Source organism: Gossypium arboreum, chromosome 6 (genome assembly GCF_025698485.1).
Source record: "Gossypium arboreum isolate Shixiya-1 chromosome 6, ASM2569848v2, whole genome shotgun sequence".
NCBI lineage: Eukaryota > Viridiplantae > Streptophyta > Magnoliopsida > Malvales > Malvaceae > Gossypium > Gossypium arboreum.
The window spans coordinates 140,198,510-140,212,255 of record NC_069075.1 but is presented as its reverse complement, the minus strand read 5'-3'; positions in this window follow the sequence as shown (position 1 = coordinate 140,212,255).

Sequence of the window (13,746 nt, the reverse complement as noted above, 5' to 3'; positions counted from 1 at the left end):
TTAAAAAATAGGATAAGCTCTTGTCACAAATATTTTCCTCCCACCTTTTTGTTTTAGCTATAATGCCTTGTTAGGTTAAGGGTTTCAACCCAACTGTAACTTCAATGAAGGAAGCTCTAACTCTCTGTATTCGGATGTCTTTCCTAACCGTGGACTTCCACAAGCGGGGAAGCATTATTCGATTATGGAAAAATCTTCTAGCCTAACCATAAATAGGGTTTATTGTAACCATTAATTCCTTTTTAAGGTTAGGTTAGAGGATGTCTTCATACCCTATTTAATGCTTTTAACACCTGTGAAAGTTTATTCTCACAAAAGACATCTAAATTAGGAAAGTCGGGGTTGCCTTTGGTTATAGAATTTGATAATAAAAAATCCTTGACCTGATAAAGGATTGAAGCTATAATATAGTAAAAAAAAAATATTTTGATGGGTGTTTATCAAATGTTTCAATTTAGAATTAAGTGTTTAAATAAGGGTTATTGTTTATGATTTAAGAAAATGAGTTAAGGTTTTCGGTACTTTAAGAAAGAAGCAGAGTTAAGAAAAAAAATACCTGAAGATCAATGCCTTATTCAATGTATGTCTCGTTACTCAACGCATAAACCTAGAGATTTAGGATTTAAAAAAAATAAGTGAAACCTAGAAAATTTTGGAGAGTTTGTTCAATTGTAGGGGCAACAAAAGTCATTGGATATTCAAATGATAGAGATTAAGAAAGCGGGTTTAAAGTTCTTAATTTGAGATAGTAGCAATGTTAGAAGAGGTCTCCTTGTTAAAATCCACAATGCTGTTATATTGTCCATTGATTAAAATTTGACAAGAGATTATTGTTATACATTGGGAAATTAATTGCAACCAATGATTATTGGATTTTCCTTGTAACAATTAACAGAAAATCTTAAACCTTGCATATGTAGAACTTCATTGCTGCTAAAGTGTCTTTGCCCCGACATTTTATACGAATAGTATGAATGAAAGCGTTTGAAAAGATAAGATTACAATATTCATTATTGAGACTTGAGTCAGTTATTAAAAACTTTCAAACAAATTTTATAAATAACATTGCAAAAACTAATAGATCGGAAATCGATTTGTACATATGGGGATAACATTATTTTAAAGGGTAATCTATAAAAATAGTCACTTTTTGTTTACCTCATGTTACATTTTAGTTACTTATGTTATTATTTTGTTACGTAGTGATCACCTTACCGTTAAGTTTCATTATCTCCCCAACGGTAATCCTATGTGACAGTCTAACTTGATTTTAAGTGCTAACTTGAATTTCCAAATGGGGATGAAAATAGATATTTAATTAAATAAATTTAATTAATTAAAATTTTAAACATTAAACCTTAACAAAAAACTGTTCATTTACTCTCTCTTTTAATTAAAATTTAAGTGCCAACTTGAATTTTCAAATAGGATGAAAATAGAATTTTAATTAAATAAATTTAATTAATTAAAATTTTAAACATTAAACCTTAACATTAAACATTAAACCTTAAAAAAACTGTTCAAAACAAATCGGTACAAGAAGGAAAAGTAAAGAACTAATTTTGGAGAAATGAATACCAAAGTTAGCCAGATGAAATATGTATAAATCCAAAACAAATCATAAGCCCAAAACAAATGACGAAAAAGAAGAAAATTGAAACGCGAACTTGAGTTTCAAAGATCGGCAGAAGAAGGAAAAGTAAAAGATGGTCTGAGTGAACTGTAAATATTTTGGGGGAAATGAACTGTTAAAGATTTGGGGGAGAGATGAACAGTCATCTCTCCAAATCTATCCAAATCTTTCAAATAAAATAAAAAAAAATTAAAAATAGAGAGACTGAAGAAAAATTAAAAAGAGAGAGGAGATGAACAGTTTTTTAGTTAAGGTTTAATATTTAAAATTTTTAATTAGTTAAATTTATTTAATTAAAAATCTATTTTTATCCCATTTAGAAATCTAAGTTGGCACTTAAAATCTAGTTGGACTGCCACATAGGATTACCGTTAGGGAGATAACGAAACTTAACGGTAGGGTGATCACTTCGTAATAAAATAATAACATAAGTGACTAAAACGTAACATTTCACACATAAATGACTAAAATGAAACATGAGACAAACAAAAGTGACTATTATTATAGATTACTCTATTTTAAAATTATTATGAACTTTACTAAAATAGAGAGTATATATTTTTGGAGGTATGGGGAAGACATTATGGCCTTATATAGGATAACTATGAGACCATTATTTTCCACCACATTAAAATAGAATTTTTGTTTTTGGGTCGATGTTAAAATAGAATATTTTAAGTCACGTGTTATTGAAAAACACATTTTTTCATTTTTTTAGTGGAAAAGTGGCATTACAAAACGCCACGTGTCTCTCGTCTTATCCTTATTTTGCTTGAATTTAGTAATCCACCCCAATTGCAGCATTACGTGGCCCCAACAATCATATTTTACCAATCCAAAAAAAAAAAAAGAACCCCAAACATTTATGTTTTTTTCTTTTTTTAATGTTGAAATCTGCTCAGGTCCCTATATTTTTATAAATATAGATTTAGTCTCTATACTTTTATTTTTAAGAATTTAGTCTCTTTATTTTTAAATTTCAAAATTCAAGTATTTGTTAATACTGTTAATTTATTTGTTATGTTGATTGATGTGACATTTTAAATTTATAAAAAAATCCACTTATTAGCAGTGTAGCTAAAAACCAACATTATTATAAACTTAAATTTAATAAAATAATTTTAACAATGTTAATAATTAGACCTAAATTTTAAAATTTAAAAAGTACATAGACTAAATTCTTAAATTAAAAAGAATACATAGATTTATGATATATTTGAACCTATATATATATTTTTAAAATGTTTGATTAATATAAAAATATAATTTTAAGTATAAAACAAATATAAATTGCAAATACAAATATAAATACATGTTCGACCAACTAAAATATAGAATCAACCAATTTAATGTACAAGAAACAAATGATCAACAAAAATTGAACTAATTCAGACAAAACTCCCACAAGACATATATATATATATATATATATATAGTAAAAGATAATAAGAGGAAGACACACATCATGATTGTAAATAGTGGGTGTTTGCCAATAATACCAAAGTCACATTGCTACAATTATGTCTTTTTTCTTTATATTATGTCATGCAATAAATTTTATAAAAAATCAATTATCTTTTTCAAATTAAACTAATTATTTATTGTAAATTAACTGTAATAATTAATTGATTAATGATTGAATTAATAAAGCTTCCACTTTCAGTTTTGTTGCTCATTTTTCCTTGATTTGAGGAGGTTTACTTAACTCATTTTGGTTGACCTGCCCTTTTACACCTTGTTTTCTTGCTTTCTTTAGGTCTTTAGGAGTTGTTGGCTTTGGTTGTTTGATCTATGATGCATCGTGGTAGGTTTTTAATGATTTGAATTTGAATTCTTGAGGGTTTTTTTATATATTTTTTATGTCTGTTTTACGGTTTATATTCGGAGTTTGTGACTGTCCTCTTTAAAATTTGAATTTAAATTCCTTCGCAATGTGCCTTACCATTACATCCAACCACTTATTGGTTGGATTGTTGAGACTTTGGGTAATAAAGAAGGTTGTTTTCTCGTTTATGTAAAGCTTTGCATTTTTAGTAACTGTTTGGTTATTATGTTTGTATAATGATAAATTTAGTTCTTAACGGTCTTTTCACATTTTGATTGGATATGAAGTTGGAGAGAGCAGGTAGAAACTTTAGTCTCCCAAAATGAATAATTGTCCCTTTAGAAATTGCAAAGTTTTAATTAATTTAATGGTAACATTGTATTTCAGCCTCTCTTAAAATTTAAAATTCAATTATGGTCTCTCAAAAAAAGTTTCACAGTTTATCCCTTGAAACATTGTAAAATTTAATGTTAATACAATGAAGAAATTAAAATTTTAATTCTCTCAAAATTTTATAATTCAAAATCGACCCCTTTAAAAAAAAATCTAGTTTTGTTCCTAACTTTGACTCTAATTCTTTTTCTTTATGAAGTTGCTTTTACTTTTAGATGAAAAAGTTGTTTAGACATTTGAAATTTTAACGGCATTGACGTGATCATTTATATGATAGTCCACATTTACTTCAAAAAAATAAATATTAGCAAAAATTTTAAAAAAAATTCTAACTTTTTAAAAAAATAATTATTCACTTCAGTAATAAAAACAAATGTAAATTGCCACGTTAGTTACACTTCAACAACACTACAATACACAACAGACACATACCTAAACATCCAAATCAAAAGAATACATTTTAGTTCTTCATTTTCTTGATTCGCTTGTACATAGTCTTTCAAATCTTTCATTGTTTTATCTTTGTGTAAGTTTTTTGAGAGTCAAATCTTGTAAACACCTACCTTTGAGAGGTTTATTTGTTTATTTTCCCAATCGTAAGTTGGGAAGATTACTAGCTAGTCACAAAAACTAGAAATGTTCTAATTTAACCTTGAAAAACTTCGGAAGGAATGTTTTATCTTAGTTTTAGCAAAAAGATACAAAGTTGTAAAGGTTATATATTATCCTTAAAATGTATCGATTCAAGTTAGTGAATTCTTGACAAGTGAGGCTAAGATAAAGAAGGTAGGTTATTAGGGCCGAACCACTATTGTCGAAACCATTCTTTTGAAAACGGGGATCGACTTTGTTTGAAAGTGAAAATTAAAACGGGAGTCGCCACCAATCTTTTATCAGGTGTGATCAGATCACCTTTGTTTTAATAAATATTTTAGTTTACTAAAACAAGGCCTTTGGTCTACGAAACTTGAGAGAATGAGTTCGGGAGTCGGTTACGTGCGAGGAAGGATTAGCACCCTTGACACGCCCAAAAAATTGGTATCGAATTGATTAGTTAGTGTCTTAATGTCGAAAATTAAAAATCGGGAAGGGACTTGAAATACGATCTTTTCTATTAATACTGATTTTAAAATTCTTAAATTAGCTTAAATCGATTTGTTTAAAGATTTCCTTATCTCGAGATATCTAAGTATCACATCTCGTAAGTTAGGACACAATACCATGAATTCCCGAGCACAAGGTCGTCTTTTAATTTAAATTGGAAATCTGTGCATTTCTAAACTCAAAAGGATATTTAGCTATTTAGAACCAACAAGAAAACCAAAACCCCGTAAGTTAGGGCACAATTCTTCGATGTTCCAAAATGCGAAACATTGCCTTATTTATTGAAATTAGTAAAAACATGAATAAAAATCTTTAAAGTAATGAACAATGAAATGATATAAAATAGGCGGAGACAAAAATAAACGAGTTGGAAATACATTGAAACAAATAATAAATATGACAACAATATTAAAACAATAACAATGCATGCGATATATTAAACGTAATAATAGTATCCAATGTGAAATAAAAACAACGAATATATACATAATAAAGATATTAAGAGTATGTACGTAAAATATATATATATATATATATATATATATATTTATTTATAAATAGTAATAGTGTTAGAAATATACTATATATAGTGTTTGAAGTATATACATAAAATAGTGAAAATATAACTAGTAATGTTAAGATATATATAATATATACATATGTATAAAATAGATATAAAAAAATATGTACATAATATAGTGTAAAAATACATACATAATATAATTAAAATATATACATAAGATAACATGTAGAAAACAAAATATATAAATAATATAGTATTAAAGATATATACATAAAATAGTATAATATATATATATATATATATACGTAATATAGAATTTAGAATATACCTAATATTAAAAGAATATATACATAATACAATATTAAGAAATATAATAATAACAAAAAAAAGAGGGAGAGAGTGGGTGATTTCCGGCCACAGGGCCGGCCACCGTCGGTGCCACCCTACACGGCAGTCGGACCTCAAAAAAACTTTTTCGATAAAAATGGAAAAGCTTCCTCCTTTTATTTTTACTTTCGTATAAAAGAAACAAAATAAAACTGAAAGGAAAACAATAAACAAACAAAGAACTTGAAACGAGAATAGACCAAGAAACCTCTTTTGCTTTGATATTTGATTAATCTCCAAAAAAAAAACTAGCCTCTCCAAAAACTAGCCTTTACAATAACTCTTCTCCTTGATTACTCTAAAAAAACCTCTCAAAAATCCTTTATAATAACTTTCTCCCCCAAAACTTCTTCCTCCCTTAAATACAAAATATGAGAAGGCTTATATAGCCATTTACAAAATATTTTTTATTGTTTATGTCTTCATTTGTAGGTACAAGTGGTGGTGGAGCAAGTGTGGCTAGTGGAGTTGGTGGTGGCAAAGGCTAGGATTTAGTTGAGAAAAGTTTAGGTTGTGGGCTAGGATTTTTTTATTTTGATTTGGGCTTAAAGTTTGGGCCATTGGGGTTTTGATGTAAATTGGGCTTTGGGTAGTTAAGATTTTGGGTTTTGGGTTTAATTTTGGTGGGTTAGGTAATGTTAAATTGGGTTTTGATGTAAATGGGTTAAAATTGGCCTACAACAGCTGCCCCTCTTTGCTTATTATTGTGTAATGGGAATAAAGCAAAGACACAAAGAAAGGCCAATTTTGCCCGGTCTTACTAAGTATGGACTTCTTTGGTGCTCTTCTTATCCAGGTAGTCTCTTTCCAAACCACTGTATCTTGTTGTCTTGATCAAATCCACTGCATCTTCTGATATATGCCTTGTAGCTTCGATTTACTCCAAGGTGACTTCAAAAAGATAAGATCTACAACTTCAATCTGCTCTTCCAACGAGACATTAAAAACAGAAATTGAAAATAGCTCAGCACGTGAGCCAAGACTCAACTCACCTCTCGCAATATGAGTTGATTTTTTTTTAAAACACAGAAATTAAAAAACAGAAACTAAAAACAGAATTTGAAAAGACCTCGGTGTAGCGACGTAAAAATTTCTGCTTTCGGTCGCTAATTAAGGCGATTATTTGAAAATTTAAACCGACTTTTAATTTTATTAAAAAAGGGAGTCGCCACCGATCTTTTTTCTAGGTGTGACCGGACACCTAATAAATCATCCTTTTTTAGAAAAGAAAACTTATTCTTGCACAAAAATGAAGGCCGAATTTAGGTCTACGTCAAAAGCCAGAGTAACGTTGGGTTCGGGTCTTGATTCTGCGAGGAAGGTATTAGCACCCTCGCGATGCCCAAAATTGGTATCTTATTAAACACGCGTTGTCTTTAATTCCAAAGAACGAATTCAATTTAATATTTAATCATGATCCAATTGAAAAATGAGAATTTTTAAAACACGAAAATTTTGAAAACACGAAAATTTTTGAAACACGAATTTTTTTTAGAAAAACACGAAAAATTTTGGAAACACGAAAAGTTTACAACACTAGAATTTTGACAAATTACCTATCCTCATCTGCATTTTAAAATAAAATTTGATCACTTACCAATAATCACAAAAATAAATATCCTATTTCAAAACACGAAATTTTTAAAATTTTCGATTTTTTTAAAAGGACATCCCATTTTTAACACGAGCCAATGATATTCACCCAACATAGCGATGAAATCAACGACCTTATGTTAAATCGATACGTTGCCTTATTTATTGAAATTAATTAGAACATGAGAAAAAAATATTCCTAAAGTGAGAAATTAAAAATAGATAAAGGACGAAAAAAATGATATCATTAATGAAAAATATTAACATGGAATACTAGAATATTAGAATAACAATAATAATGATATTTACAAAAATAAAAATAAAAACAAATCATGTACTAATAATAAAATAGGAAAAATGATATATTTGGTAATAATAATATAAAATAATAATATGTACAAAAATATACATATATATATAGGCATATAATAAAAGTATGTAATAATAATAATATCTATAATAAAAGAAAATATTAGGAAACATACATAAAAATATATACATAATATAAATATAATATATACAATACACACATATGATAAAAAAACTATTAATATGTACATGTATATCTATATACACATTAAGTAAAAGTACTAATGCTAACAATATTAATAATAAATATAATAATAGATATATATGCATATAATAGTAAGAAACGAAACATAAAGAATATATATATAGCTAAATATAATATAATAATAACAATATATAAAAATAATAGTGATAACAATATTACATATATAACATGATTAATATTTAAAGCTGAATTAAATAGCAAAATAATATGAAATCCAAGGTAAATACGAAAAATAAATGAAAAAGGACCAAAATTGGATTAAAATCAAAACTTTGGGGCTAATTTTTTTAAAAAATATAAAGGAGAAAGGACCTATTAGAACGCGCATAAAACTGTGGGGGACCAAAAACACAATTAATCCTCCCCTCAAAACATAACATAGCAAGAGGGACTAAATCGCAAAGCGCTACATACTATAAGGCCAATTTTTGACAAAAAAATCATTTTGAAGAGAGAAAGAAAAAAAAAGAAAAAAAAAGAAGGGAAAAAAGAAGAGAGAAGGGAGGGGGGAAAGGAAATCCGGCCAAGGAGGGCCGGTCACCGGCCGATCGTCGTGCCTGCGTCGTCATGCCACCATCAAACCATCGCCACGGTGGCGGAAAAGGTAAATTTTTTTTTTAACAATATATGTATATATAAAGAAAGAAAAAAAACAACACAAAAAAAGAAAGAAAAAAGATTCGAAAGAAGAGGAAAAAAAGAAAAAATACAACCTTTTTATTGATGTTTCTTTTGTGTTCAAAATTTGAAGGGATTTTTGTATTTGTCTCATTTTTCAATCTTTGTAAAATCCCCCCCTTTACATGATTTTTGAATGGCTTTTTATAGCCATCTTTTACATGATTTTCTATTATTTCTTTTTCTATTTTGTAGGTGATGGTGGTAGACAATGGATATCAAAAATGGGAGGAAAAATAGGGCAAGTGGGAAAGTGGCTAGGTGGCTAGGGTTTCTTGGTTTTTTTTTTTGGGGGTTAGGTTTTTTTTTGGGGGGGGCTTAATAGGCTTTTGAATTGGGTTTAATATTTGGGTTTTGTAATGGGTTTGGGTAGATGTAAATGGGTCATGGGTTAAGGGTTTTAGTGGGTTTAGAGGTTTGGTTGGGTTTTGATGTAATCGGGCCCAGACAATTTGGGCTTCTACAGCTGCCCCTCTTTGCTCATTGTCGTCCAACGGGAATAGAGCAAAGACTTTCAAGGAAGACCAAATTTGCTCGGTCTTGCTAGGTCTTGACTTGCTTTGGAACTCTTCTTGTTTAGTTAGTCCCTTTTTAGTCCACTGCATCTTGTAGCTTTGGTTCACTCCACTGCATCTTATGATATATGCCTTGTAGCTTCAATCTATTCCAATGTAACTTCAAGGATATGAAATTTATGGCTTCGATCTACTTCGCTGTTACTTCAGAAAGGTGAGATCTACAACTTCAATCTGCTCTTCTATTGCTTCAGTGAGATAAGGTTTGTGGTCTTTTCTTCTGTGACTTCAGAAAGGCAAGATCTGATGCCCTCGATCAACTCCACTGCAACTAAAAGGAGACAGAATTTGACGTCTTCAATCAGCTTCAATCTTTATTCTCTACTCGGCATGTGATCCTGAGCTCAACTCATTTTTCGCAATATGAATTGACTCTCTAAAAATGACATTAAAAACAAAAATTGAAAATTGCTCAACAGTGTCGACCAAGGCTCAACTCACCTCTCGCAATATGAGTTGATTTTTGAAACTTATCTTGAAAAGCAGATTTTGAAAATACCTCGACATGTGACTCGAGGCTCAACTCACCTCTCGCAGAAATTAAAAAGCTCAACTCACCTTTCGCAATATAAATTGAAAAAATACCACAGTGTGTGATCTGAAGCTCAACTCACCTCTCGCAATATGAGTTGATTTTTTTGAAAGACAGAAATTGAAAATACCTCAGCATGTGAACCGAGGCTCAACTCACCTTTCGCAATATAAGTTGATTTTTTTGAAAACAGAAATTGAAAATACCTCAACGTGTCTTGAGGCTCAACTCATTTCTCGCAATATGAGTTGAATTTTGAAGACAGAAATTGAAATTACCTCAATGTGTCTCGAGGCTCAACTCTCCTCTCGCAATATGAGTTGATTTTTGAAAACAGAAATTGAAATTACCTCAGCGTGTCCCGAGGCTCAAGTCACCTCTCGCAATATGAGTTGAATTTTGAAAACAGAAATTGAAATTACCTCAGCGTGTCCCGAGGCTCAACTCACCTCTCGCAATATGAGTTGATTTTTGAAAACAGAAATTAAAATTACCTCAGCGTGTCCCGAGGCTCAACTCACCTCTCGCAATATGAGTTGATTTTTTTTTTGAAAAACAAAAATTGAAAATACCTCAGCATGTCTTGAGGCTCAACTCATTTCTCGCAATATGAGTTGAATTTTGAAAACAGAAATTGAAATTACCTCAGCGTGTCCTGAGGCTCAACTCATTTCTCGCAATATGAGTTGATTTTTTTAACAATGAAATTGAAAATTACCTCAACAGTGTCACGAGGCTCAACTCACCTCTCGCAATATGAGTTGAATTTTTTGAAAAATATAAATTGAAAAGCAGAAATTGAAATTACCTCAATGTGCCTTGAGGCTCAACTCACCTCTCGCAATATGAGTTGATTTTTAACAAACAGAAATTGAAATTACCTCAACAGTGTCACGAGGCTCAACTCATTTCTCGTAATATGAGTTGATTTTTTGAAAAATAGATTGAAACACAAAAATTGACAATACCTCAGCGTGCCCCGAGGCTCAACTCACCTCTCGCAATATGAGTTGATTTTTGAAAATAGAAATTGAAATTACCTCAGCGTGTCCCGAGGCTCAACTCACCTCTCGCAATATGAGTTGATTTTTTTTTTTGAAAAACAAAAATTGAAAATACCTCAGCATGTCTTGAGGCTCAACTCATTTCTCGCAATATGAGTTGAATTTTGAAAATAGAAATTGAAATTACCTCAGCTTGTCCTGAGGCTCAACTCATTTCTCGCAATATGAGTTGATTTTTTTTTTAACAACAGAAATTGAAAATTACCTCAGCGTGTCCTGAGGCTCAACTCACCTCTCGCAATGTGAGCAGAAATTGAAAATACCTCAACGTGTCTTGAGGCTTAACTCACCTCTCGCAATATGAGTTGATTTTTGAAAAATAAATTGAAAATACCTCAGCGTGCCCTGAGGCTCAACTCACCTCTCGCAATATGAGTTGATTTTTGACAAACATAAATTGAAATTACCTCAGCGTGTGACCTGAGGCTCAACTCACCTCTCGCAATATGAGTTGATTTTTTTTTTTTGAAAGACAGAAATTGAAAATACCTCAACGTGTCTTGAGGCTCAACTCACCTCTCGTAATATGAGTTGATTTTTTGAAACATAAATTAAAACACAAAAATTGACAATACCTCAGCGTACCCCGAGGCTCAACTCACCTCTCGCAATATGAATTGATTTTTGAAAAACATAAATTGAAAAATGGAAATCGTAAATACCTCGTCATGAGACCTGAGGTTCAACTCACCTCTCGCAATATGAGTTGATTTTTTTTTATGAACAGAAATAAAAACATCAAAATACCAAAAGATGTCAACTGGTGGAACTCAGATGTCTTTTCCTTTGATTCAGTACAGCTATCATCACATCCTCTTGCTCTACTGGAATACCTGTATATGTCATGCATGATGTTATCATGATATGCACATTTTGGTCTTAAATGCCTTTATGCTTACATGATTATACTATGCGCCTTGGGCTTGTTTGTCATATGTCCTCTTTCGTCATGATTTTTGATGATCTGTGTTCATTGCTTTGACTCTTGACTTTCTATTTAGGCCTTGTACCCATCCTCAAGCTTCATGAGTAATCTACATTTCTCAGATATCACTCTTTTGCCCCTGGTTGAACTTTGTCCTTGCGTTGAGGCTCTTGTACTTATCAAGTTCTTATCCAGGTAATGCTTAACATTTCTTTTGTTTAGAGTATGTCATTTCACTATTTATCATGAAAATAAACGACATAATGTGATGCATGAAAATGGTCAGGTAGGGACAAAGGGATACCTCACATTTATTTATTTCAAACGTGGCAAACAAAGAAAATTAACCAATGATAATGAGAAAGTGTCATAAAGAGAAAACGGATAGCATTCAATGGATACAGATGCTCTAGATATTCAACACACGAACTCTTCCACGTTTCTTATCAAGAATCTTTTCTAGCATGGCTTCTTGCGTAGAAGATTTTGAGCTACTGAAAAATGCTTCAAATGCTGTAGTTTCGCTGTTTAACCCACTGTTCAACCGCCTTGCTCTTTAAGCCCGGGTTTGCTTCATTAGAATGCCCTTTCGGGTTTTCATGTTAATCTTTCGTATTAATCAAGATGCCCTTTTTGGGTTTTCACCTTGATCCCCCCCCTTTTTTTTAGGTATAATATTTCTTCAAAGCATCTGAATTCACTGGATTAGGTAACTCCTTCCCATCCATCTCGGTGAGAATCAAAGCTCCGCCCGAGAATGCCTTTTTTACAACGTATGGACCTTCCCAATTTGGCGCCCATTTTCCTCGGAAGTCTTTTGGTATTGGGAGAATCTTTCTTAGCACGAGTTCTCCTTCGTGGAATTCTATTGGCCGTACCTTCTTGTCATGGGCCGCGATGTAACACCCCGTACCCGAGTCCGTTACCGGAATCGAACACAAGGTGCACACAGACTTAACTATTTTCACAGTCCATTTAGAAATTTCCAGATAAGTTGGTTACTGCATCACTGTCGCCTTAAAAATCATACCTTGAGTTTCAGAGCTCGAAAATTTGTTTTGTAATTTTTCCCTGAAACTAGACTCATATGTCCATCTACAGATTTTTTTCTAGAATTTTTGGTCGAGCCAATTGGTACAGTTTATTAGTTAAAGTCTCCCCTGTTGCAGGGATTGACTACACTGACCTTCGTGCGTTACGAAATGGATATCTCCCTGTACAGGGCTTCAATACTGATGCCGTTTGTTTCTATAGAAACTAGACTCAGAGATAAATCTATACATATATGGCATGACTCCTAATTATCTCTGGTTAATTTACAATAAATTTCTAAAGTCGGAACAGGGGATCCAGAAACCGTTCTGGCCCTGTTTCACAAGAACTTTAATATCTCTTAACATGTAACTCCTATGACTGTTTCGTTTCTTCCATATGAAAGTAGACTAATCAAGGTTCATTTACATAATTTATTCACTATTTAATACCATTCCTACTATTTTTAGTGATCTTTCACATCCACATCACTGCTGCAGTCAGCATCTGCCTTTAAGGTAGGCTTTACCTATTTCATGATTTCCATGATTCAATTGGCCCTTTTTGCATATATAGCACAAAGTGTGATCATGATTAACCATTCCAATGGCTAATTGTTTCAAAACAATTCCATACCTCATAATGATCAACATACAAACGATTATAGTATTATACTAAAAACGTATATAAGCCATTTTCGCATGGCTATCCAAGTTTACACAAAACCGAAAGGTACATGACCTTCAACAAAAGGGTAGTCCTATACATGCCATTTCAAAGTTCAACCAAAATTATACCAAAATGGAGGCTTTGATAGTGTGGATGACTTCGACTTCAATGATCCCGAATCCGATAGCTAACGAGCAAAATCTATAAAACAGAGAAACAGAGAAAGCGGAGTAAGCAAT